Source organism: Cololabis saira, chromosome 10 (genome assembly GCF_033807715.1).
Source record: "Cololabis saira isolate AMF1-May2022 chromosome 10, fColSai1.1, whole genome shotgun sequence".
In the NCBI taxonomy this organism is placed as follows: domain Eukaryota; kingdom Metazoa; phylum Chordata; class Actinopteri; order Beloniformes; family Belonidae; genus Cololabis; species Cololabis saira.
In genome coordinates, this window is record NC_084596.1 from 38808344 (window position 1) to 38832407 (window position 24064).

A 24064-nucleotide genomic window follows, 5' to 3' on the forward strand; every position below is an offset into this window, starting at 1 on the left:
TGCAATGAAGAGTTTAAATATGATTCATACTGTGTGCACACGTTTTTATATGTTTTGTTCTGTTGTGGACATGCGTTTTTCCCATTAACATTTTTTTAATAATAGCTTAATCAGGTCAAACTCGAAGTCGCTTTGAGGTACGTGAACGCATCAGCAGCCTTCGCTGCCTGCAGATTCACAGGAGTCCGTGGTTGTTGTTGCCGGCCGCTGATTGGCTGAGCCGGAGGAAAGGGGGCGGGTCCCTGATTGGCTGAGCCGGAGGAAAGGGGGCGTGTCCCGAGTCTGTGTCCTGGCACCAGTCTGCTGTACGATCAGCGAAAGGTGGAGAGATTTCCCCCATCACACACTCACACACATCTATACACAACAAACCAGATAAACGGGACGCATTCAACCGGTAAGTGGCTCATTTTAAAATTCAAGCACGATCACATCATAGTCGACATTTTTCCTTCCTGTCTTTCCATCACAAATGAATGATGACATTTGTGTCACGTTTACAGTGCGATTTGGGTATTCATATGGGGCCTATAGATATTTTAAGCCTTTTCTATGGCGGACGAGCGACATTTGTAATTGTCAGTGTTTCCTCTCACCGTGGAGGAGGATGATGGTGGAGGAAGGGGTTTCTGTGTGTCATGCAGAGGTGCGTGGATTCGTGTCTCTTTGTTATGGTGGTGGTGCCGCAGTCAGGATGGTACACCCCTCCTGCTGAAAAACCCCAACAACCATCTCTATGAATATGATCATGCAAGGCTTCAGAGCAATCCTTAATAATCAGTTATAACCTATTCCAGTCTTAATGCCTGCAATGCTTTTGTTTCTTTTAACATTTACATTTGCTATTAAATTGTCACTATGGGAGACTAGTGTTGTAGAATATAATTTGCAGTGTTTTCTTATCGGACTGGGTAGACAAGAAGCATGAACCCTTCATGTATAAAGGTTTTTTTTTTGCCTGATGTTACAGCAGTTATAGGAAGAGTCTGATGTTCCTCAGAGAGTAAGCTGGCCATTAGACAATAATACCCTCCTCCCCTGTCTACACACCAACACACACACTGCATCCTCTGTCTGGATTAGTGCACATTGTTCTTCCATCAATGCACATATTTTCCCCTCACTGGCTGTTTGTGTGTTCTGTCCTTGATGTGTTGTATGAGCGAAATTCAATAATCTGTGTTTGTGGATAATAAACGCTCTCTCGGCTCATGAATGAATGGACTACCAGGAGACCATAAACACTCCTGAGGAATAAGACGAGAGGATCCCTTCTGCTCTTGAAGTGGAAGTGGTTGTTAAGGATGACAGGAATATTTTGGCATCTATTCTGGCATCTATACTGGAATATTACCGTGTTCCAGTTGAACCATTGTGAAAATATTTTGGAGTGGTGGTGGATCTATGTGTCTCAGACATGTACGGCGTCTTTGGAAACTCTGGAGTTGGTATTTTAAGTTGTGCGTTCATCTTTGGTTGCATTCGTCAAGCACGCAATATGTTTCACTGCATCATGTTTAAACATTCATTATTCTTAGGGCTATCATAAACAAGCTATTTTGTTGACACTTTTCTCAATGAATTAATTAGACCAGTGGTAAAAATATGAAATTTTTGTTTTCCCTTTTTCTTAACTCTTATGGGACCTTTTCAAATATTTGTTAAACCCCCTAAAAAACAGTTATGTTATTGGGTTGTTTTTTTTTTTTTACCTTTAATGTCCTTCAATAAGACCATTGGTGACCTTAAACAGAACTGGGTGCTACATGTTCTCTCTTGGTGTTTCCATGTGGCCTGCTGATAAAGACTACCAGCTGATTTGGTCCAAGTGACTGAAAATAACAATAGAAAACATATTTTAAGGTTTATTTGGGCCAAACACCTCAACAGGTGCGCTGATGCCAGTCAGACCTTGCATTTTAAATGCTTCCCGGGAAATCCGATCACAAGTGGCCAATATAAGACATGGTTTGATGACATTCCAAGGTGGATTTAGATCCGATTACTCAAGATGCAGTTGAAGGTGGGCTGAGATAATTGTGGGCTGAATCAATCTTCAGTGTGAATGGACACTTCAGAGATCGCCTCTCAAACTAACGTCATTGCTGTAGGCGATGACTCATTTCGTTTTCCACGCGCTTTGTTGTTCATCTTATTTTTTGTTTTTGTGGCAGAGTTTTCCTAGTATTTTACACAGCCTGATTTGAATTGTACACATACTTTCTTTAGTTGGATAAAGTTCAGAAAATATTGTGTGGTGTCACCTCTTTGTCTTGTTTTGTCCACCTTCTTCCGTTTTTGTGCATTATGTTAAGTTATTTCCACTTCCTTTGGTGACTAACATTGCATTCCATGTTTGCAAGTGAAAATGACATGCACGTGTATTTGCATGTCGAGCGGGAAGGTCAGATCTGATCAGCCAAGATGCTATTGGGTCTGCATTTTAATGCCATGTGTGAACACGTGGCCACTTGTCGATGGATTTCTCAGGACAGATGTTAATGCAAGGTCTGAACGGGGCCTCTGAATTGAGGGACGACATCATGAGCTTTTTATAAAATAATACTCTTCATTTGTCAGTAAGTATTATAGAAATACGTCCTCTGCTTTTAACCCATCACTAGTTGCACTGAGCTGCAATTTTTCCAGTGCCTAGGGAGCATTTAGGAGGTTAAGGGTCTTGTTCAGGCCCACAATGGTTCACCTTGGTTATTTTCAACCCAGGGACTTGAACCTCGGTCCTCCAGACCCAAGTCTACCTCTGTAACCACCAGATCAGTACCGACAAAAGTCATATCCTAATATTGCACTTTGTCACAACTAGGAATGGGCGATATTTTACCGTTCACGATATACCGTCAAAAAAATTCCCCACGGTAAGAATTCGTCATCTTGCGGTAAAAACGATAAATTCCCGTTGATGACGTTTTTGTGTAAAGATGATTTATGGTTCTGCGTTACTGTAAATCCACGCACAACGTACGTGAAGGAAGGAAGGAAGGAAGGAAGGAAGGAAGGAAGGAAGGAAGGAAGGAAGGAAGGAAGGAAGGAAGGAAGGATGGATGGATGGATGGATGGATGGATGGATGGATGGATGGATGGATGGATGGATGGATGGATGGATGGATGGATGGATGGATGGATGGATGGATGGATGGATGGATGGATGGATGGATAGATAGATAGATAGATAGATAGATAGATAGATAGATAGATAGATAGATAGATAGATAGATAGATAGATAGATAGATAGATAGATAGATAGATAGATAGATAGATAGATAGATAGATAGATAGATAGATAGATAGATAGATAGATGATGGATGGATGAAAATGAGCCAGAAAGAAAGAAAGAAAGACATACAGACAGACAGACAGACAGACAGACAAATTCCCGTTGATACGTGTTTGTGTAACAAACATGGCGGATCTGAGAGCGAGGAGCTTGAGTCATTCCAGTTTTGCAGTACAGGTGGACTCATTTAATTGGTTTTTATTAATTAAATTTAATTGGTATAGTTTAGTAGCATTTAGTATTCTTTTAGAGCAGTGTTTTGGGGGCTCCAAAGACTGAATGTGGTGATAGATTTATAGTTATAGTATAGTTGAATTGGTATTTCCTTTATCGTCATTTTTATCGTTATTTGGATAAATGCCAGAAATTATCGTGATACATTTTTTAGTCCATACCGCCCATCCTTAGTCACAACAGTTGTCCGTTTTTTAAGTCTTTAATAGTTCAAACTTTAAGAATCATTGTATAGAAAAAGACTCCAAGACACCAGACAACAGTGCACTCTCATTTTGTGGTGCCATAGCTCACACCACAAATGTACCAGGACAAATAGTCTGGGACAGTTTCTGTCCCAACTGCCAACACTTGAACATAGTCTGATCGTTGGCGGCAAACGAGCCCAGTGAGCTGTTTCCACTTCTGTGACCTTAGCTGAAGGCTAAACCTAATATACATTATAGCAAAGGGTTTGTTGGAGTTGTAATGAGAGACTGCTGACCTGATCGGGATTTTATGAAACTGAAACGTCATCCGAGACACTGCATTGCTCGGTGGGCATCAGAGAAAATCTTTCGGTCCCACCATTTGATATCCAACCTTATGCGAAAACACCTTGCGTGTTTATTCAATGAAGAGTAAATGATAAAGGTAAAAAACAAAGACTTTGATTTTTCTGTTTTAAATTATTTCTTTTTAAATTAATGTCTGACAAGGACAAAAGCCAGTTATTTTTTCTTGGCCTTTTTCTGGCCTTATTACATTATAGAAATGATTTAGATTTCATCTTCACTGCTTGCAACTTAATTTGGGGTTTGAATTTAATCATGGATTAATGATATTCACTTTGTCCTGTTATCCAACCAATATCGCCTTCCAACAGATGCATCTGTCTTGTATGGAATGAATCCAGTATAGAAAACCGTTATTTTTAACGGTACTCTGCCGGCCAATTCGATATGGATATTCAAAATTTTTATATCGATTTTTCCTCTTTCCAAATAATAAATCATGTTTCATATGGGTTGTGAATCCAGGACGACTTTATTGTATACATGGGCTTAAATAGTATTGTTAATGTTAATTTCATATGATGTAAATAATATGAAAAACATATGCAAATAGCTTGTATGGTTGCAATAAAACGGCATGGATAATTTAAATTACATCATTTTGACTCAGTTTGTCCCATGAATGAACTATAATCTGATATATGTGCAGCTCGGATTTTAAGATGCATAATGCCATTAGCAGTCTTCAGCGAACTATGTATTACATTGCAATATATTGCAAAATTTGGAATCGGAATATCGTATCGTATCATGACTCAAGTACCGTGATGTGTATCATATCGTGAGGTCGTGGCAATACCCACCCCTAGTTTTGCATAACATGTAGAGTATACATCACAGCTGAGCAGATGTTGGGGAGATGTTTTAACTGCAGTTTGGTGATTATAAAATTGATCAACAGAGATCCCTCTCACATGTAAAGAGCTGCCATTGTAATACATTTTTTTTAATCCAAAAACCTTAGTCAAATACCATGTTCTAATTTGAACCAAGAATTGGATTATCTGCACTTTTGTGCATTCATCTGACCTTCATTGACAAACTGATTAAAAAAACAAACTGACTCAGAAGAAAGAAAATCACACCTGCAGGTCAATATGCTTTGCACAATCTGAAATCAGAACATGCTAAACATATTGCAGTCAGTCCATTTTTGCTGATGTATGAAAACAAGAATTACAACTGATATGTTGGTTAAACATCGGACACTGCTCATCCTCTTCTATTACCATCTAAACTATGATGACATGGCAGTAGGAGCATCATGCTAAGGGAGTGTTTCTCAGAGAAAGAGCAGAACTAAGGGAAGATGCTTACAGCAAAATACTGTTATCCACAAACCCTTCTTTTATAACATGACAAAATTTTATAAAAACAGGGCAATTAAGCACTGAGTTATTACAAAATTGAATATATATATATATATACCGGTATTCATATATATATATATATATATATATATATATATATATATATATATATATATATATATATATATATATATATATATATATATTTAATATCTTATATTTATTATTCCTTAGTATGTTTGGATAAAAATTGTCTGATTACTACTTATTTCAAGTAAAGTAAAAAATATGTGTATTTTAGAGTGTGTTCCCTCTTCTAGCTTGGTTTACAGCTGTGTTTGTTGTTGTGCAGGATCTCTATTCGTGTTTACACCACTGAAACTGCCCCACAGTGTTAATCAACATATCCGAGGTTTAACATAGCAGTGAAGGCACGGCATGTTTATTTGTAGCCTATAGCATATTTCATAAACAAGACAAGTCAAAGCGATTTACATCAAAACCTTAAAACGTGGATTAAAAAGTAAAAGAGTTTATTAGTTTGTAAATAATATTATGTTTTATCATTTTAGGTGACTTGATTCTATGACACATGATGGAGGTTGATCATGATACTGTTGTCTGAAATGACATCAATTGGCACAAGAAGTGTATAGTGGGAGTGGGGACAGTGGAACATGACAATCCCATGGTTGGTTAGTCAGTAAATCAGCATAACTGGATGACATGTCTGCAGTTCTGATAGATGAAATAGACGTTTCGTGTAACTGGTAAGAAGAGCTGGTAAATGAGCAAAGATTTAGCCAGGCGTCTCACAGTCTTAGGTCTTTGCCACTTTTGTTTAGTGAAGTATAAAATGAAAGAATGATGATGCCGAAACTAGAGGCAAGATGGATTATCAGAGATATTCTAATGCTGGGATACTGTGATGCTGTCATTCCTGCTATAGAGATTGGTGGGATTAGATGCAATTTCTCTGAGATTACAGCTGCCAAGCAGGCAGCAAGCCAGCGGTGATTTAACCAGGTACAATATTTTCAGTCTGTACTCTGATAGGTTGTGTTGCCAACTAATTGCCAGGCTGGAGGCTCAGTCCATCCATGTGCTGAAGTAGGTGGCTTACTTGTGTAGAGATTGGTTGGTTGTTTAAGGTATGACGAAAGAAGATCAGATGCACCCACTGTGAAGTGTTGGTGTGATGCTTGGAGGTGTTTCTGCCAATATGGCAACCAGCAGCCATGAGAACCTCCTGTAATTTGGTAAAGCTCTGGAGTACAGTATGAACTTGATCTGCTTCGCGTGATCACAACATTTTTAAAGCCTTCAGTGAAAGAGAGGGAACAGATGGCAGCAGAAAAGATTATGAAATGTCCCCCATGATCAATGGTACATGATAGAATAAACTTTGCACAGTTTACTAATCTGTCTCAGTTTGCTCCGTCATGACTGTAACAGTTTGATCCCAAGGTGAAATGAATCTTATTCTGATGAGATTAAGCCTAATGACTGTAAATATTTCTGTTTATACATGTTAGGTTGGTGTATATGTTACGGTTAATGTAGAAAAACGGCTATTTTGCAAAATAGCCGGCTAATGTGCAAAATAACCGGCAGTGTGGCTAATGTAGAAAAACGGCAGTAGCCGGTTAATGCTGTGGATGTGTCAGACCCAACACTTTTTTGGGGAGTGTAACGTTAGGATTCTTCAACAGCCATAAACAGCCTTGTCAACAACAAGCATGTGCAGCATATGGGCTTCTTCCATTGGCTGCTACGCACCAACTGCACTGATTGGCGACTGTAAGTCACTGGTTTGAAGCGCGAATTTCATCCATTCAACTGAACTGTAGGCTATTCTGTAGTGTAGTAACTGGACTCTATCTACCAAATGAATTACGTTTGCTTAGTTTGTTTTGGTTTCATCAATTTGTGCAAATGGAGGAGGAGGAGAAACCTCATCTCATCATGCGCGCTTCGGGTTTGCACGATTCGGGTTTAGGAGCTTCACCTTCCATGAGAGAGACGTAACAACTGTTAGTCTGTTTTGGAGGTGCAAAGAGAAGGTGGAATAGATCTTTCCTCACAAAGACTGTCACACTGGATATTTGCGAGTACATTTCCCAGACCTATAAGGCTGGTAGAGGTGAGTGCATTCCACTGCGCTTTGCCACCTCGGTGGCAACGCTCTATTCTGGGGTGCCAATGACGTGATCTGTAGTTTGCATTATTCGTTTTGGAATACTCAATTTAGGAATATACTGCATGGGATTTGGACTCAGAATAATTGCTATAATTGCCACGGCATGCCACGGTCAGCTCGAGACAATTGTCTGACCGGAGCATCGAGACTGGAGAGATGATTAAAAAGGTGATGTCCGCGCACCATGAGCTTAAAAATGTATGTACTTTGCAAAATAGCCGTTTTTCTACATTAGCCGCCCTGACGGTTATTTTGCACATTAGCCGGCTATTTTACATATTCACCGCGCTGCCGGTTATTTTGCACATTAGTCGGCTATTTTGCAAAATAGCCATTTTTCTACATTAACCGTAACATATATACTTCAAAAGTTAAACATTCTGTCTTGCTTTTATGCATACACACAATGACATTTTGTTTAGTACAAAAGTAGTACTATAGTATAGTAATAGTATCTCAGCTTCAAAATACACTTTATACATCATCAGCAAACTTTTAAAGGACATAAACAATAAAACCAGACACATCAGCAGCAGCAGTGGTGGTTGAAGAACAGTGAGAATAGCAGCATATATGTGTGTGATGTACAGAGCTGCGTTATGATTACTCCACGAATGTTTGACAGCCTATCCTATGCACTACACAAGTTGTGTCAGCACCACACGTCAGTAGTTGAGTGATGCTATTGACCTCTCGTGTTTGGAAGAAATAACAAATTAATGTAAGTGGCTAAAGGAGTGTTTCCTCTTGAAAACTGCTTTCTGATTGAACTGATGCTGTTGAAGCACTTCCTGATGTCAGTCTTGAACCACATTGTCACATTAATAGTAGAAATAATTTGTCTACCAGTACTTGGCTAACCTCTTCAGAGATAGCTATTTTAGGGAAGTGGTTCTCATGAATGTTTGAGGCGCCTCTGTGAGCAAGATCACGCAGATGGGGGTTATGGACTGCAAATCATGTGGGTTTTTAACACTGCCAAAGACAGCTCACCAGGATTGTGACTTACAAACATGTTGTGGTTTCAATTTCGTCTGCTGCCTCTTTTTCTAGTATATCTAGTATTTTTTTGACAGGTCTACACTTAAAACCATACAAACATTTTGTAAAATCCTACCCTACTTCTACTGTATGTGCGATTACATAGTACTCTAACCTATACCTTGCAAACTGGGTAAAACATAATATATCTTCTTAAATAAAGATTAACAAACGCATTCCTTTAAAAAAAACATTAGGACTGCCCAAATCAGTTCGTATTCGTCACCATCAATTACATTTTCAGTCCAAACTATGCTTCTGATTGCAGCTTGAGAGCTGCCGTTCCAAGGATGCCACTGCACAACAGTGATTCTGAAAATTCCTTCACATTGTGGTTTTGGGAAACAACCGTGTTGCTCAGTGATCAGACTATGAAAGTCCACAATGAAAGAAAAACTAGGATTTTGGGAAAACCATCACAGCTATGTGGCTCAAACTGTAGGCTGCCAATGTGTGCAGCAAATATGCTTTTAGGAAACACACTCTTGTTTTGTTGGTTGCCTTTTTCCTCTCAATGTGTGAAGCCATCTTTCTGCACCATCTCTGAAAACAGAACTAGTTGCATCAGAAGCTTTGGAGAATAATGTGTTTGATAGGAAATCGTTATTCTGAGTCATAATTTATGACCCACGTATATGTATATGACCCTCTATATAAGAGGTGGATATCATTGCAGATGTACGTAATGACTATGTGTAAGGAAGGCTACTCTGGTGATTTTAGAAGACCATGCCAATATGACGAAGAGAGCAAGATTGTTTTAATGTTCTGACACCAGGTCACGACTGATTGGTGCACTGCTTCAGGTTTCCAAGAACTGTAAAGTGAGAACCAATATACCATTCTCTGTCTGCCTGACTGAAATTATCAGTGCATTTTGATGCGTCTTTGTTTTTCCTGAACAGGAATTTTCAGCTTGTATCCCAGCATTGCAAAATCCACAAAATAGCAGCATGTGTGTAGTTAATACACTTCAGAAGATTTTTAATCATTAATCAATAATAAAAAGTCAATATAATCTTTCGGACACATTTTTTCCACAACAAAATCCCAAACAGCTTTCATATAAAAATAGGGATGGGCGGTATGGACTAAAAAATGTATCACGATAATTTCTGGCATTTATTCCGATAACGATAAAAATGATGATAAAAAAAAGACCAATTCAACTCCACCTTTTTAACTATAAATCTATCACCACATTCAGTCTTTGGAGCCCCCAAAACACTGCTCTAAAATAATACTAAATGCTACTAAACTACACCAATTAAATTGAATTAATAAAAACAAATTAAATTAATACACCTGTACTGCAAAACTGTAATGACTCAAATGAAACAAGTTTGAAATGTAAGAACAGATTCAACATTTATTCAAACTGTATGGCGTAAACAGTGGGATAACAGTGCAAACAGCAAAAGTACCATTGTCCTTCAAGTTTTCCTAGCTTATAAAATCACAAAGTAGAAAAAAATACAACCTGATAAATAAAGAAACAGGACAAATAAATAAAAGTTCACTGAAAATAAAATCCTATCAGTGATTACCTCTTCTAATATAAATAAAATGTGCAAATTAACCTGTGGTTGGAACATGCCACAAATTAGATACTATTGCAATTTTTTTTCGTAATAGTCAAACGTTATATCAAAATGTAACGATTTCCTTCTGTTTTTGCAGACTCTGCACATAATAGATGATGTTTGCTCCTCGTCACTCTTTTTAAATCCAAACCAGTTCCAGATAACGGAGCTGGAGCCTCGTTTAACAACGAGATCCTCGCTCTCAGATCCGCCTTCCACCATGTTTGTTACACAAAAACGTCATCAACGGAAATTTATCCTTTTTACCACGAGATGACAAATTCTTACCGTGGGGAATTTTTTTGACGGTATATCGTGAACGGTAAAATATCGCCCATTCCTAATAAAAACACAGTAGAGATATGATTCGGTGGGATGTCGACCTATCGCATATTAGACTTGTCCTACAGACTTCCCTCAATGACTCCCTGGTTTTGTTGTATTTTGGGGATCTCTGTGCCAACAAACTATACTAGTTAACATTTTAAGCATTTAATCAAACTTTTCTTAAGAGAAGTTTGACATGTGGACACTGCATTTTGACTTGGATATATATGAAACAAAATGAAATCCCTGGTTCTTGATGACTGAAGACTACCCAGGTAGTAAAGGTTTTGATGATGTTTTTAATTACATTTTCACTTTCACTTTTTAATTGGCTGGATTTATTTCACTACTCTTTGCACTTATCTTTTCATAGGGTACACGATGGGTAAATACTGCTTGCGGCAAGCTTTGCGTCGAGGTAGAAGGCTTTAAATCAGCGATTGTGTAGGTTTTGTGGCGTTGACGGCAACCGACCAAAGTTTAATACACTCTTCGTATTAGAGTTTGTAGTTGCTGCTGTTGTAAATGTTCATAAACTCTCAACAACCTCTTTTCATCTGCCCTTCTGAATTCAAACCACTTCCAAACTACTGAAAATGGAACAGATCCCGATCTATGTTGTCATTCATGTCAGCTGGAGGTTTAAATCCTGCCATGTGCTCGGGTGAGTTGAGCCGCCATGGCTGCATGTGAAGCGGTAGAGTGTGAGTGGGATGTAGGTGCGTACTGTATGATGATGGAACCTGTGAAAATGTTTCTTCTGTTCAAATATGCTATTCTCATTCTTGATGAACGTGTATGGATGAATAATAGATTGATTCCACAACCTGGAACGAGACAGGCCCGAGGGATGAATGAAAACTAATAAGTGGAGTACACTAAGCTGAACTGTTCTGCTTGTAGTATTTAATGGGAGTAGAAGCTAAGTTGTTAGTAAAACACTTGCAAAAACTGCATATAGTTGTCCCATAGTTTTCTACTTTTGGGTGGTTTTAAAAAAAAAAATCACTAGTCGATGACTTTGTTTTAGTTTATCACTAGTTTTGCTTGTAGCTACACATGGATAACATCTTTAGAGGTTTAAGGGTGAAATATACAATCTGTCAAAAGATTTAGTGAAAGTTTTTTGTATTAAACTGCCTAATTGGTATCTGAAGTATGCCATGAGTGAGATCAGTCTACCAAGGCATCAAACCCCGCTTTACCACAATATTTAATTCAGGAAACCAGGAGTCTTTCACAGTTCTTGTAACTGTTTGAAAAAGTGCCCATCTTTTTGGTTTTATGCACTGCAGGAAAAGATGATTGGAGCTCCTACCTTGGAGGAGGTTCATTTTCAGCAAGAGGGAAACCTTCTGCAACTAAATAGTAATTGGTCAAACACATGGATAGATAACTATATTATATTTTCATTTCAGTATGAGAGTCCACAGTTGGTCTGAAAATAACTAAGCATATAGCTCACAGATGAAAAATACTTCATCAAACATATTGAAAAACATTTCAGATCCTCTGCACTTGAAACAATAATCAATCAGGCAGAAATTGGCGACCTCCAAGTACGTTGTGACAGTTCAAAGTAGGGCTGTCAATCGGTTAGATGTTTTAATCGCGATGAATCTAAAGATTTTCACAGTTCACTCACAATTAATCGCAGTTAATCACACAAATCATTTTTTGGATGGTCTGTTGACCTTAAAAATATATTTTTCACATTGCACTAATGTAGGGGCAGACAATTAGCCTAGCTTTAAAATAAACAGTTATAATATTATTATATGTCAACATCACGTCCTGAAAGTCTAGAGAGGGCAAACTTTGGCCCAACAAGTAACAACTGATGTTTATCTAAGTTTGTCTATCGCAGAATTCATATTTTTAACCATTTTTTTTTTTTTTTAAAGATTTTTTGGGCTCTAGTGGCCCTTTATTCAAGCTGCAGATATGAAAGGGGTAGAGAGAGAGATCGGGGATGACATGCAGCAAAGGTGCACAGGCCGGGATTTGAACCTGCGACCGCTGCAGGAGGACTGTAGCCTCAGTATATGAGCCGCTGCTTAACCCACTGCGCCACCGAGCAGCCCTTTTTAAGCATTTTTTAATAAATATATTTATTGCCTGGTTAAAAAAAAAGCTATTTTGTTTTGTATTGATTAATTTCACGTCCATGAAAACTCTGAGGGGGGTTGATTTTTTAAAAACATTTTTTTAAACATTTTTAAACCAGTGTCGGCTCAACACAGCAGTCATTTCTGATTTTGCCACCGACACATGTGAAGTGGGATATTCTGCTCTAAACGGCAGCTCTGCAGTTCCTCCAATGTGGGTCGGTTGAAAGAGCCGATAACCACGGCTAACTTTGACATACGGTAGGCGTGTTCCCATCTTTACAGTTTTCTGTGCACGTCGTTCATTTTATTAATGTTGCAGTTCAGTTGATCTTGTATTAGTTAATCCAAATCCTTTTAGATTATTCTTTTTTGTCTTTTATTGCGACCAAAAATGATACCCTCCATAACCAACCCACACAAACAAATACATACGAATACATATCAGCTTGAGGGAATTGAGCAAACCCAACAACCCAGTAGGAAACAACAAAGGTCGTCCTCTCCTGCAGAGAGAAGAGGCCGAGACTGAGATCAGACATGACATCATATGGCACAGCAAACCCAGTGAGGATTGAAGGGACTGTGTTTCTCTCTCATCCTCATCATCCACTTCCTGGGAGCCTCCATCAGTATGAGGTCATGATGTCAAACAAGCAAAGGTCATGTCTGTCCTGCTGATTTCAGGGTTGAGCTTGACCAGAGGGACAAGTAAGCACAAAATGTATCCCTCTGTCTCCTGTCTTTAATGCATTCAATCATCAATCCTCTGGACAGCAGGACATCAAAAGTGTATGTAGCTATTAATGAATCCAGAATGTATGACATTTTTGCATTACAGAAAATAAAGGACTTTATCACAATATTCTAATTTTCTGAGACAGTCCTGTAAACCCCAAGCACAGATCAATCCAGCCCATGAATCTGTCCCCATGTCGGGTCAGCCCTGCTCCCCTAAGACAAAATTCTGTTAAAAAAGAAAACCGTCTCTGTTGCCATGACTGGCAGAAGCTCGTCTGATTGGTTTAGCAAAGTATGGAATAACATCAGAGGGAGGGGAGAGGACAGACACCCACCTGAGCACACAGAGAAAAAGAGCATTTTAGCTACATAATCAAAGAGAAGCAGGGGTTTTGAGGTCAGTAAAATCAGTAAAACGACTCTGTTGTAGTGCTTGCTCAATGTGAATAGGGATCAGAGGTGCCCAATATGAAACCTTTTAGATCGGCTGACATTAGGACATTTTTAAATATAGATTTCAGATATAAAGACTAGGGCTGTAATGTCCCAGCCGACTGGTCCAGTTATTTGTCGATGCAGCCTGGCTCATTAAAATTTGGATTGTTCCATTCTTTAATTTAATTTAATTTAATCGGGAGGAAAGTACCAAGTTGTAAAGGGGGTGTTTTCAGAGCACACTTCTTTCCAAGGTAACAGTCTATCATTCGACTCCCCCTTGTTTTTGCTATTTTGGATTATCCCAACCCACTGACCAGAGACGGATAGATTGTAAACATTGTATATATTATTACCTTATAACATGTATATATATATATATATATATATATATATATATATATATATATATATATATATATATATATATATATATATATATATACACATGTTATAATGTCATAATATAAATACATCATAACGTAATAATATATAAACATGTTATGATGTAATAATATATATATATATATATATATATATATATATATATATATATATATATATATATATATATATATATATATATATATATATATATATATATATATATATTATAAGGTAATAATATATGTTATTGTGTAAATATAAATATTACTAAGAATACTGTAGAAATATTCATTTAATATAAATACCATGTCATAGCTATCTGTTTCTGGTTATTTTCATATAAAAGTAAGTTTTTCAATGTTTATAATTATTCACAAGTATGCAGTGTCATAACTACATCTCTGACAAATCATAACAAACCAAACTGTTTGAAAATCTGTTGAGAATTGAGCAAGTTAAGGTTGTTTAAGCAGAACATGCACCATTAAACACAATGTTAAAGTGAGCGAGTTCTCCTGTGGCAAGATGGCCGCCGTGTGACGACGTCGCTCTGCATTGGCAGCAGCGCGGGCGAGTCATCTAGCCTTTATATATGTCTATGATTGTAAAGTAGAAGGACAAGGTTCGGTGATTTGTTGAACTCTATCATGTCAGAGACATCTGCAGTGTTGCAGAATTTCAACAATGGGAAAAATGTTGAATGCAAACTTTGTAAGCAACAGCTCTGCATCAAACATGACGTATCATCTGAAAAAAAAGGTGGACGTGCCAAGTATCACCAACTTGGCCCGTCCGTTTTGACAATATGAACATATCAGAATTGACATATTTCAATGTTTTAGTCTAATAATAGTTGTAACTGAAGACGCAATCGCCCACAACGACAGTGGTGGTTAATCCTCTCACTCCAACCCACCTGTGTGCTGTTCATTTAACTAGCATCGTCTCTCCGTCTCTCTCTCTCCCTCGCCTGCCTGTTTCTAGCTGTGGTGGGAGGGTGTTGTTTTATTTAACATAATTCCGGCATTTATTTTTAGCCCCACCAAAATATGGGTTAGCCCCGCTGTAGTTGAACCAGAAAAAAAATACTCGCCGCCACCGTGTGTAGTGCAAAATGAAAGCGTCGTTTAATTATTAAAACATGACAAAACTGTAGTATGTAATTAATTTCAGTGCAAAACATTAGATCAAAAACGATTTAATATATAGCAAATCAACTACGACGACCCCCCCAAAATAGATGAATAGTCGAATTTTTGTTGAAATTTAAGGGCTTCAGTGGACCAAGGTTGATTACAGCCCTAATATAGACATGTTCCCTCAGTTTTATTCAGTAATGGTGAGTAAAGCAGGTATCATGTCTTTATTTATGTCTTCATGTGTTTAAATTTAAGCTGGTATCATCCTTCAGGTGTCTTTTGCACTTTTAAAATGGCATTGTTTTGTTATAAGATTATTTAAATATTTGATCTAGGGCTGTGCGATTAATCGATTTTAAATCTAAATCGGATTTATTAATCAAGACGATGTTAAAAAAAGGAAAATCGGAAAATCGATTTTCCTTTTTTGCAGCTGGCTGCATTACAGACAGAGATCGTCTAGTCGTCTTTGTTTGGTCAAGAAAATTGTAAATGTTGTCACTTTACTAAACTCAAGGAGGATTTACAGTATCTTTCAATTGCACTTCATTCCCAATAGGGACATTTGTTTGCTATTTTTCTTTAAAAATAAAGATAAAATATTTGAAACAATTTATTCCATTGTCTTTTGTAGTTTTACCAAAAAAATCAAAATCGAAAATCGGGTTTTCAGAGAAAAAAATCGTGATTTTATTTTTGTCCAAAATCGCCCAGCCCTAATTTGATCTGTTGAATGTTGTCGGTGGCTGGCTCAAAAAGCGTGATATGATCTACCCGTGAGGTATATGATGCATTATAGCCCCATTATTTTGGTGGTCAGCTAATCTTCCCATCATTTTTTTGACAAGTTGATCACTCAGCAGTTATTTCTGTCATGCCCTCCATGTGCTTCACTGAAGCGCTACCATAAAGTGACAGCTCTTTCGTTTCACAGCTCGCACAGGCATTTTACCGCAAAAACAAAGACTGTAGTGGATGCAGGCAGAGAATGCCCCCCTCCCGACCCCAATAGCCCAGTTTCCCTCGCTGTCGGCTCTTCCTCCTCAGTGGAGACTATCATAGATGCCTGCACGACAAACTTACATTCAGCCCAGAGAAGGAAAGACCTGATTGCCTGTTTCAAGGCAAACAAAATCTGGAATGACTTTTAATAATCAACATGAGCGTGTAATTTACATAAATTGACATGATCAAATTGTAATAATCCACTGTAGATTAATTGTTGGAGCCAGTAGCAGGGTTAACAGCACTGCATGGACGTATGACTGAATGCTTGAAACGGAGAAGTTCTGGAGGATTTTAATATGGACACTGTCGGAGGAAGTAAAGTGATGAAACGATGTGGGACCATTTATTGTGGATTTGTCAGTGATGTCATTTTATTTTCACTTTTTTCTCTCTCTCACACACTCCTGGGATTTTCCTCCATCTCATCTCCGCAGTGACTTTCTCTCTCGCACTCTCTCTCTCTCTCTCTCTCTCTCTCTCTCTCTCTCTCTCCCTCTCTCCCTCACACACACATACACTCACACACACATCAAATGTTTTAAATAGCCATGGTTGACAGAATTGCACAGCTAGTAAATGGACTGGTTCATGTGCTGACTGTGTGCACCTTTTTTACATGTACTGTAGCTGTGCAGTTAGCCGTGCGTGTGTGTGTGTGTGTGTGTGTGTGTGTGTGTGTGTGTGTGTGTGTGTGTGTGTGTGTGTGTGTGTGTGTGTGTGTGTGTGTGTGTGTGTGCGTGTGTGTGCGTGCATAGGTTGACACGGTGTGCTGTCAGCAGTAATCTGAACTGCTGCTCATCAGAGACACACTGTGCATGCCTGTGTGTTAGAGCTTCGTGCACATCAGCAAGGAGATGACAAGGAGCTGCTGAGTCACTATGGCGACTGGCTGGGCGGCCATGACAGGATTTTGTTAACATGTTAGATGCTGTGCGTCTGAAAGCTCGGCAAATTGTTGTTTTTTTTCTCCAAGTTTTCCTTTCATTTTAATATTCAATCCATAAAAAAACATTTATTTTTGTCATTCAAATACTGTAATAAAATGATTCACAAACAGTTTATCACATACTCCACATTGCAGAAGAAATATTTGTTGCTTCAGGTTTTTAATCATCATTTGAAACTGGGAAAGAAGCAGCCAAAGATCTTTTCAAAGCCTCGACGGTAAACTCCTACAGTAATTAGAGGAGGTTAGTTGATTATCCTCTACGTTTGTCAGACTAGTGATCTGACTGAAACTGACCAACGCTGAGAGTAGTCTGTCATTCCCTTAATTATTTGGCCATAGATTATCACGGATGAGTTTGACATTGACGAGTCATTGTAGAGATTTCTCAGGTTATCATAGGCCACTGAACAAAATCCTGTGTGTTTTCACACATACTATCTCATTTCATATGAAAGTATCATTCTTGGCAACAGTAAAGAAGTGAAACCCAAAGCTGAGCTGTAGAAGCGTTTGTAGGGTTAAATAAAGTGTTAATGCTCTGCAGGGTCATCATACAGGAGACGGCCATGTGTACCTTTATAATCATAAGCCTTGATTTGACTCTAAATACGATAGCAAAATTCAGCCTTGATTTTACTCTAAATACGATAGCAAAATTCAGCCTTGATTTGACGCTAAATACGATAGCAAAATTAACAATTTTGACTGAAAAATAAGGTTGATTCAGCTACAATCAACCTTCTTAGGTCTGCTCTTCTCTTCTCTCTCATTTGTTCTCTGGTCATCTCTTGAACTGTGTGTGAACTTTCCACCAGACTGAACAACAAACCTTAAACTTACACTGCTGTCAAATTATTGTCCAGTCAATTTTCAGCTGCTGAAAATCAGAATAATTCTGATGCAAAAAGTGCTCTGTTGTTCATGGCGTGAGGCTGGAAGCACGCTATTTAGACATAAGTACCCCAAATGGGCAAAAAAGAAAGTCCTAGGCGATTAGAGTCAACTTATACTTTGCATAATTTATATGTTGGTGGAATTTAATAGCAGATAAACTGGCTAAGCTGAACCACACCATTATATCATAATGTTAAAATGATCATAAAAAAGAAAATGTGAATATATAATTAAAATAACAGGTATACACACGTACACATATATATATATATATATATATATATATATATATATATATATATATATATATATATACATATATATATGTATATATATATATATATATATATATATATATATATATATGTATATGTATATATATATATATATATATATATATATATATATATATATATATATATATATATATATATACATATATATATGTATATATATATATATATATATATATATATATATATATATATATATATATATATATATATATATGTATATGTAGTATATATATGTGCATACATACGTATATATTCATAAATATATATATTAATGTATTTTTTCTTCCTTTTTTTCATTATTTTTTACAGTGTTTGTGTACAGATGCTAGCGTTGTCCTCTCCTGCTCCCCCACATGTATTCAGTAATTCTTAGAGGTGATTGTGTCGCATCTTGTCATGTTTGTGCTCCTACACCTTGTTTCTCTTTTTCCTTCATCAGTCCTTAGCAATATGATGACACCACCTTCTAGTGAAAGAAGAACAGTTTATGCCAACGTTGGTTACATCAACTCATTACTACTGGGAGGGAGAGAAACATATTTTCTATCTAACAGTCTACAGTTGCACTGTATTCAATTTCACAACATAGAAAAACAACTGAAAAAAGTTTGTTTTTCAAAACCCTGTAAGGTATTCACCCTGTGTATTCTGGTATTAGATGCTAACACAGCGTATACATTCTTGCTGAAACCCACCGTCTTAACAGGTTGATGGTAATTTTCTTAACGTGACAGGTGTGACTGGGTGTTTATAGAATCAACGCCAATATTATCCCTGGATGAACAATGCTTGTCTTATGCATGCTAATGTAAATGCAAGGCGTGTTATCGCCTGTCCGGTACCTGAAGCCGAGTTGAGGGGAGGGAAGACAAATGGGAAGGTGTTGTGGAGTAGTACTATGTGACATGGTTGTATGCTGAGTGTCTGGTCGGCCTCCCTGGATTCACCAATATCGGAGGAGCTTGGTGATGCAGGAGACGTAGCGGGTGGTGGATCCATGCTGAATAACAACAGGATTTGCCTGGAGACTTCGCCCAAATCGTGTTGCAGGGTATGACCAGCAGTCTCCCTCTGCCACTCCTGCTGTTGTGTGCGTTGAGCGCATATACAGGATTGTCTCAGAAAATTAGAATATTGTGATAAAGTCCTTTATTTTTCTGTAATGCAATTAAAAAAACAAAAATGTCATACATTCTGGATTCATTACAAATCAACTGAACTATTGCAAGCCTTTTATTATTTTAATATTGCTGATCATGGCTTACAGCTTAAGAAAACTCAAATATCCTATCTCAAAAAATTAGAATATTCTGGGAATCTTAATCTTAAACTGTAAGCCATAATCAGCAATATTAAAATAATAAAAGGCTTGCAATATTTCAGTTGATTTGTAATGAATCCAGAATGTATGACATTTTTGTTTTTTTAATTGCATTACAGAAAATAAAGAACTTTATCGCAATATTCTAATTTTCTGAGACAGTCCTGTAACTTCTTTCTGAGGCTCCTCAGTTTGTTAATGATCCCAGTTTCATTTCTTGCGACGCCGTGGTCCGTCATTTTAGCAGCCAGTTGCAGATTGCAGTTTTGTAAAATGCTTATTTATGACGTCCACGGCTCTGAGGATGAGGACCTCGCGGACATCCTCCTCCTGTCGACAACAAATCCCACCCAGGACCCGCCACCATGCATCAATTCTGACTACATTAAACCTAACGTGCGATTAAAGTACCGGTACCCTCAGAAGGGAGTCATTCACGGGGCCAGCTCGACACCCCATGTTAGTTAGTGTAAAAAGGACGACACACTAGATGTGAGTGTTAAAGGTGGGGTATCTACCAGGGTTAAAGGGGCTACTGAGGGCAAACAATAGAAAAAACTATCCCTACGTAGATATCTTTATTTGGAAAAATAATGTAAAATTAGATTTAAATGTCTGTTACTTAACTCATTGATATAGCGTCAGAAGAGTTTGGACAAAAAGGCTTTGGAGTTTAATTTAAGTGATTTTTCATTCTCATGCACATTAATATCATCCACCAAATCGCTTGTGGATGTTATGGAGCAGCGGCATGTGTGTGTGTGTGTGTGTGTGTGTGTGTGTGTGTGTGTGTGTGTGTGTGTGTGTGTGTGTGTGTGTGTGTGCTTGCATAAGAACTGTGAGTGTTGTGGAGGATGAGATGATTACGTAGCAGATGGGTTTTGGTAGGACAGGACACAAATACAGGAGCAGGGGATTGTGGGTGCAGAGATAGTTTTTAATCCTTTTGAATGCAACAGCTGTTTCACCAAACAACCCTTCATCATCTCTATCATCGACATCTCCATCTTCATTTTCATCTGCATCTGCAACTGCATCTGCATCTGCATCTGCATCTGCATCTGCATCGCTGTCTTTCTTTCTCAACTGCACTGATGCAGCTTTATATTTATATTTTGCACCATCCACAATCTGATATATTTCTTGAGCATTAATGTTACACATTAAATGATACACATGCTGTTGATTGTCACATGCCCTGATGATTAGGCAGTAAACAGGCCCAGTAACTGTTGCCCTTCATTTAGTTGTAAGGCACTTTATTTGCATAGCACATTTCATGTACAAGACAATTCAAAGTTTTTAACATAAAAAGATTTGTTTTAAATGCATTAAAAAGTAAGAGTTTAAAAGCAGAAATTAAAGTGAGGCATACGTTAAAAAGAATAAAACAAAAATGAAATGCAAGAAATAAAGGTTGTAATGCATCGGGGTGGATTACTGATATACAGCAGCAAATAAGAAGGTTTTCAACCTTGACCTCAAGCAATAAGTAAGTAAAAACTAATTCCCAGAAAGGTTGAGAAGACATCACCCCTCCTTTTAATCACACTTTATGCTGAAGTGACCACAGATCTGGGAGAACAGCTGCCATGATGCCAGCACATGTCTCACCAATACTCCAGTGTACCCAACCACATCTATGATACCTTCACACGTATGCAAGCCAGCCATGCTGCAGACACTAGTGCACTCCCAAATCCTGACAGATACAGACTTTTGCAGCTTCGACTGATAAGAACCACAATATAATATGGATTTGTCTGAACACAGACTACATGTTCAGTGTTCTTCTGTCCACGAGATGATCTTGGCAGTGTCTCACACACTTAATTGGTGGTTTCCTCCCTGACTTATACAGTTTTAGATTACATTTCTTAATGAAGTACTGGACTGTGTCAATTGACAATGCTTTTCCAATCTATTCTGACCCCATGTGGCTATATTGATTCTGGCGTGAATATTTTGCATGCAGTGCTGCACAAGGGGTTGAGGGCCATTCCCATTTAACAGTGTTTTCCAGTCTTGGCCTTTAGAAAACTGACATTCTCAGACTGTAATTAGAGAAATAATTAAGTATTGTTTTTTAAATTCAGAAGTATTTTTGAACTGATCAGTCCTTATCAGAGAGAATTTGGCACAAAGTTGTGAGCCATGATCAATTGAATAATGTCATTTAGCTGATATGGTATTACCACAAAGGCAGCATGTTACTTTGGGAAAACTTTGTCAAGTCCTACAATAAAGAACTACATTCGAAAGTGGCACCAAAAACTTTGTAGTGCAACAAAAGGAAGGAAACTTTAGCAGATAAATCAGTTCTCCAGATCTTTTTTGGAAGGTTTCCACTTATTTTGTGCTCTGGACTAAATTCGTATCGCAACAAGTTCATAATCCTGGCTCTGTTATGGGTTCAGGTTATATCAATACCCTTGGCCATTTTAGGTCATTTTACACTTCTTGGATTCACTGTTAATGCAGAAAAGTTTGATTTTACAGCAACATACAGTACGTATCCTACGTCCAAGACCACTTCTTTTCTAGGGAGGTCCACACATTTGTTAACATGACAGTGCAAAATTTAATTCTGCACCCATTATAAAGGGATAGCATTGGGAGAAGACAGTACAGGTCTTTACGGGTGTTGGGTGTCTGCTGTTAACCTGCCCCAAAGAGAAAATGTGTGAAGAATTTAAAAACAGAAAATGATGATTCCAGTATGGCTCACCTGGAGAATGGGGCAAAATCACAACATTTTCTGTTTGGCATTGCCAGTGTTTAAAGGTGTTGCGAGCAGGAATAGCGACATTACAATTTTTGGGGGAATATGTTACAGGCATAAAATGCAAAAATCGATGGATATAAACTGATTAAATGAAGTTATGAGAAAAAACCTTTTGTTCATATATTTTGAGAGAAATAAAAGTAAAAGCAACTTATATTTTGCTTCTTTTTTCCCCCACAAAGCCCCAACTTTTTCCTGAATTGGGTTTGTAACAGATGAGAGCAAGATGGTTCAGGAGGTAAAAACTGAGAGAGTATAGCAGTTGTGTGAAGTGTCCACCGTACCATGCCCTTTCCATGAAACAATGGTCCACAGTTCTGCTCAAGGCCCGCTAACACTCTACTGTATGTCCTCATTCTGGCTCCCACCCATATACTGCAATAGTGTGTGTGCGTGTGTGTGTGTGTGTGTGTGTGTGTGTGTGTGTGTGTGTGTGTGTGCGTGTGTGTGTGTGTGTGTGTGTGTGTGTGTGTGTGTGTGTGTGTGTGTGTGTGTGTGTGTGTGTGTGTGTGTGTGTGTGCATGTGCGTGTGCGTGTGCGTGTGTGTGTGTGTGTGTGTGTGTGTGTGTGTGTGTGTGTGTGTGTGTGTGTGTGCGTGTTATACATTTGAGAGACAATGACAGCTTGTTTGTCAGGAGTACAGATGGAGGGATAAATAGCAGCAGAGGACAGAAAGAAAAAAGAGTTTGCTGAAGGTTCACACTGTCAGTGTTGAGATGCCTTGACATTTACACAGCTTAATGTCCTTTTATGAAAAAAAAAAACCTTTATAATGTAGGCCAAAATGTAAGTTATAATGAGGTCAGTTTTTAATTTTTATTTATGAATTTTTTGGAATTACTACATTAGGAGTCACAGACTTTTTTGCATTAGTATGGGTATGGTGTCTGCCAGCACAAACACATATGTTATGCGATATGAGCTAATTACTTAAGAAAAGTAAATAACAGTGGGGACCATATTTGCCAATCATGCTGCAGTTAATGATTATAAAATTTGGCTTGTTTCCAAAAATGGTCAGTATAAAACAAATGGTTGCAATATGGAGTCCTTGATGCTGAGAAAAGAGTAATAATGATAACAATTATAATATATTTGATCTAATAGCACTTTATATCACTCCAGGACACTTTACAGCTAAATAAAAACACAATAATATACATTAATAGAACCCCAGTTACGAAGCACAAACATTTACAGACCTTTATTTCAGAGTGATATACACTAATACCTGACAATTCAGTTATAACAGTCCTCACACCTTTTTGCTACAGTCCACATTTTCCTGTTACAAGTGTGGTAGATTGGCAGAATATGTGAATTTCAGCTTTCTAAGAGAGAACTTGGATAAGATAACTTAATAACTCTTCACTGGTTTGCTAGGTCACTGGATCCTACAGGGTTCAGCTTTGCAATGGAAACAGAGTGGATGTAATTGTAGTAGAGGAAGTCAGC

At 37.9% G+C, this 24064-nt stretch overlaps 1 protein-coding gene across 5 annotated transcripts in view; it reads left to right on the forward strand.

The window, feature by feature from the left end:
- The first annotated feature begins 293 nt into the window (after positions 1-293).
- Positions 294-24064, forward strand: part of map4l (microtubule associated protein 4 like) — a 127160-nt gene continuing 103389 nt past the window's right edge. For all 5 annotated transcript variants that reach the window (XM_061732855.1, XM_061732857.1, XM_061732858.1 and 2 more), the window contains exon 1: positions 294-397. The gene's annotated coding sequence lies outside the window, so the exon portion shown is untranslated. The remainder of the gene's footprint in view (positions 398-24064) is intronic.